Source organism: Rhipicephalus microplus, chromosome 7 (assembly GCF_043290135.1).
Source record: "Rhipicephalus microplus isolate Deutch F79 chromosome 7, USDA_Rmic, whole genome shotgun sequence".
NCBI lineage: Eukaryota > Metazoa > Arthropoda > Arachnida > Ixodida > Ixodidae > Rhipicephalus > Rhipicephalus microplus.
Window position 1 is genome coordinate 93962151 of NC_134706.1, and position 5062 is coordinate 93967212.

The 5062-nt window shown below is 43.7% G+C and overlaps 1 long non-coding RNA gene across 1 annotated transcript; it reads right to left on the minus strand.

Annotated features, from left to right (window-relative positions):
* Nucleotides 1-1517: 1517 nt before the first annotated feature.
* On the minus strand, nt 1518-4667 carry LOC142767558 (uncharacterized). Its single transcript, XR_012884987.1, has 3 exons — nt 4451-4667; nt 3404-3482; nt 1518-1812 (listed from the first exon to the last, which is right to left on the minus strand). It is a non-coding gene; the product is annotated as an uncharacterized LOC142767558 (long non-coding RNA).
* Nucleotides 4668-5062: the final 395 nt, after the last annotated feature.

A 5062-nucleotide genomic window follows, 5' to 3' on the forward strand; every position in this document is an offset into this window, starting at 1 on the left:
GCTGAGAGTGTTCATATAATTGCTATCGCGATAAAACCACAGCATATCCACGGAGTGAATGATGATGAGTGGGGCGCAGCGTGCATCAGCCCGTCCGTGCTTCTGTCCGTTTGTTCTTGCTTCCGTCCGACCACGTGACCGTCTTTGCGTCCATTCATGCGTCCGTCTGTCGGTACGTCCATCCATCTGTATGTCTGTTCATGCGTCGATTCGTCGGTACGTCCGCGCGTCCATCTATCCACCCGCGCGTCTGCCAGTCTGTCTATCCGTCTGTCCGGGTGCTCATTTAGTGAACTCTCCAAGTACCGCCAACTTACATCTCACACCCTCTGTGGCACATACCAGCTCTAGAGTAGGTATGTGCCACCGATGGCTACGTAATATACATAAGTACAAGGCATGGACAGACCCACGCTTAAGGAGCCTCACCCCTAAAAGTAAAGATCATATATAAAAGAGAATGACGCATGAAAACTGTGCGCATGTGAACATGTGTTGCAACACAACATGATTCATGTAGTATCTAACAACTAGGTATATTCATCTTGAATAGTGATATATGGATGACTTATGCACTTGTTATTGGATCTAATGAAAAGTGCTTCGGCTTTTTCACGCATGCGCTGATCAACACTTGTATATTACACAGTTGTTTTTTTCAAGTGGGTCTCATCCACATGATCCACAATGAGCTGCCAAACGACGCGCGATTGCAGCACCTGATAGCGCCAGCTCATGCTCTCATATGCACAAAATTATGCATCGCCCCATTTGACCTATTTATTCACAGCCGCAAAACAGTGGAATGGCATAAATCACGCTAGTAGCACAAAGCGCATATTTGTGTACATGGTTGGAGGCACATTGGTTCCTTTTCAATAATTGGGCAGCGCACAAAAGGAAACACGCAAGAGAAAGCTGCTGCTCTGGCTGCTGAAACCACACTCTAAGCCAAAACGGAGCAACAGGGGTATAGGGGTTGCTCCTTTCAGGGAGCAATTGCATTGATTGATATGTGGGGTTTAACGTCCCAAAACCACTATATGATTATGAGAGACGCCGTAGTGGAGGGCTCCGGAAATTTCGACCACCTGGGGTTCTTTAACGTGCACCCAAATCTGAGCACACGGGCCTACAATGCATTGCCACTCCCATTACTCTCCTAAAAGGAGTAACTGCAGAGGGAGGAACCGTTGCTCTCCTTTCAGTTCCTCCTTCGGGGGATGAACAGTTACTCCCTCCAGTTCCTCCCTGCAGACCAACAGTTACTCCCACCAGTTGCTCCCTGCCGACCAACCATTACTCCCACCAGTTGCTCTTCTAAGAGCAACAGTTACTCTTTACCGTTCCTCCCATGTGTTCGCAGTTACTCTCTGAAAACCAACTGCACATGCTTCCAGTTACTCCTTGGGGAAATGAGTATTTATCTCGAGTATGCTTGTCACACGCTTAACACATGGCGAGAGCTCCTTGGAAGAGCACTGCTTGGGTGCTTCTAACACAAAAAGTGGACAATATTGAAAGGAAAACAAATGCTTTATTGTTCTTTTTATGAGGCGACGTGTGACCACACGTAAAAGTAGACTTCGCCACACCACAGCCAGCACTAAACAAACACCATAATACATCAAAGGTTTTCTGCGTCATCCGTGGAAAAACAATCTTGAATTTCTAGCATAGGGCAGTCTGTGTCATCATTGGTGAGAGAAGGGCAACTTCTCCAATTCTGAAGAACTCAAGTTTCGCAGCTGGTGTTTCCATCAGGCTAGCGCAGCAGAACGTCACCGCAGGCATATGTGAAGCATCTCATTGCTGCAAGAAAAAAAATAGAAGTGTGAGGTTAAACATGCCAGAATCAATTCACAACAATGAGTCACACACACTGCAGCAGCGCTTACATTCTAGGATGTCTACTGCAAAACGAAATGTGAAAAAAAGGAAGGTTCGGCCAAACGTTACTTGGCAATCCATATAAATGCTGATGTGGTAGACGCTCTTCACATGATGTCTCAGACAGCAATATTCTGGAAGAAAATGTGCAGCACCTCAACAAGGCATATTTGTAGCAGTTAAAGATACCCTTAGGTACAGTTAACTTGTTTCCTATACACAGCTGAGTGACATTTCTATGAGCCCATTCACCAATGGGCATTCTAAATGAGGTCTTGTGTGTGTCAAATAATACGTACTGTCCGCTCATGTTAAAATACTTATTTAGCTCGTGCACATAGTTGCTCTCAATTCTACTGTTCTATCATACGCTGCTCCGTCTTGAATTGTGCAATACCTGTAGGCACAAGCCAAGCATGCAAAGCCTGCTTGAAAGCAACCATTTGCAGAGGCTACATGATAATCTTCAGTATATTTCTTTGTACCTGACGCAAACGGCTGGACAAAACTATAGAGAAATAAATGTAGACCGTGCTACCTTCAAATAATGCTTTAAATATAGAAAACTAGGGTGCATTCGTTCACTCGGTTGACGAGTCACAGCCACGAGATATGTAAAGGAAGCAATATATCTTAAGGCATGCACAGATATTCTGATTCTTTGTTTGAAAGTGTCACAGATAGCTTGCCAATACATATATATTTGAGAGCAACAAGATGTGAAGCTTTCATTAGTTCAACGTCTTGTTGGTTCACAGCCAAACAGGTTATTGCTTGTTAGACAGATTGGAATAAGCACACCATGGTTTCCAAAAAAAAAGCATTATTAGAAGTTAGCTCCTGGTGTGAATGTCTGCCTATTTATTTTGTACTGCCTTCTACATGTGCCACAAAGACATTTGTTGAGGATGTGCTACCAGTCAAGCTAAGATCGCATACCTGGTCAATGTGATGGAAATACAAACATTAGAAACACTGCCACCTCTAGTAAGAGCATAACACTTCAGTATCTTGGACTAGCAAAGAGGTGCACAAGAAAGTTAAGCCCACTCTTGCGGAACTTTGAACGCGAATATTTCAGAGTGTGGGAGGTCAACATGCTGTGGCACTTTTAAACCCACGAAACATCTGCAGAAAACAGGGTAAAGGCAAGTCAAGAAACGCTGTTATGAAGGCCTGCGCATGGACAGCTTTGTGAATCTAGGCCCAAGTGTTATGCTTTGTGCAAGCCAAAATCCATGTAAATAGGGAAAGCATACTTTTAGGAGTACCAGCATAAACAAATCTTGGCAGTTGGCTTTTTAGTACAAACAGCAATCCCTGCAATGAAAACATAAACATTTTATCTTAACAGTAACAGTGTGAGCACACACACGGGCCAGCGGAGCCATGTCGAATTGTCAGTGCCAGTGTAACCATGTGGCATAATGAACTATTCTCTGGCCAACACATGCACAGTTTGCCCCTAAAAAGCGATGCTTTCATATGCGTATTACAAAAAGTCTGCACTTACCAAAATTCACTTGCTTTTTGTACTTTAGCATCGTTGGGAACATCTTTATCTGCAGTATAACCAAATTTGTGTCATATCCCTGAAAAAAAAGTAAAAGACATGCATCAAATATTGTTTCATTTGGTAGCAGTGAAGTCAGGTTAAGAACAGCCAAGTGGGAATCAGCCTAATTATGTGCATGCGGCAAATCCCAAACGGCGTTATTGAGGTTGTCGAAATTTTCGTCGATTGGTATTAACGTCGATATGTGACTTCAACGGCATGCCAAGTTTTCACAGCGCATAAAGATTTCATGATGCAGAATAATGACAGCGCTAACGAGAACATACAGCATTTATCATTGTCTTTTACAATATTCAGTTTTGCTAAGGTTTTGTATCACTAAAGAAATCTGAAAGATTTGGGTCATTCCTCCTCCAATTGTTCTGTCAATATGTAAACTGCTCGCTTGATGGTGCGCTTATAAAATAGTACGTTCAGCGCAGAGGTGAAGCAAGTGACGCAGTGATGTGGGCAGATTTTTTTTTTTTTAGGCGAGCGGGGAGGGGGGGTCCGCTTATCTGAATAGGCCGGGCAAGCGAATATGGTCGTCAATTTGGGCTCCCTACGCCCGGCCTAAAAAAATTCTGTGCGCAACCGCCTGGCTATGCCAGTGAAGTGATGCGACAATGATTTGTTCACTTACTGATTTACATACAGTTTACATCTCTAAAAAATGCGGCCCAAGGCCCCAACACTCAGCCGTTGTTAACATTACATAAAGCCAATGGTAGAAAAGTGCCAGTATGAATGCAGCTACAACCCCGCCCCAATGTTTTTTTCAAGCGAGGTAGTGTTGCGGAAATGAACCTTTAACTGCAAAAGTACACTGGCACTGCAGTGGTGACAGGGGAAGCAAGAGGGTATGCAGGCGGTAATAGAGGTAATTTAGTCCGATACGGCTAGCAATGGATACGGTGAATAAGAGCAAATCATTTCTCTTTCAATAGCGCAACCCCTCAACAATGTATTGTAAGAGCATTAAATGTTGCTGGAAATGCCACTCACCTGCACGCTGATGCATGCGCAGTCCTTTGTCCGACGAGCGAACAGGCTTGCAGATAGCTGAAGACGTGTTTACGATGTGTTTGTTCCACCCAGCAGCAAAATCCACAACTACTTCGCACTCCATAAAGATGAATATACACTAACCTTCATCACGAATAAGTAGAAGCGCAAATCTGCGACACACACGCACGATCAAAACATAGCTCACAAGTTCGCACGTCCATGTGCTCGCCAACCACAGACCATATGAAAATGAGTAAGTAGTGCGAACGCGAACCTAGTTGTGCCGAGAAAAAAAAAACGTCGAGCAGTGGCAGCTCAGGCGTCAGCGCAATAATTTTAGTGTGTTTTCCTAATACAATTATAATAAAAAAACTGAGGTACACTAAAACTCATAAATAAATATAAAAAGTTTAGTGTAATTTTTATTTAGTGCTAGTCAACATAAACACTGAATAAAAATTACTTTGTAACTTACATCGTTTGCTACGCTAGCGCCACACTTCTCGTGCGGGCGCAGATGGCGCAGATTTGTCATTCTGCCCTCAAACTACACGGTGAAGCGTGCTACTAAGTGTATGGCTGAAGAGAAGCGCGTCTGGGTCCGCTTTT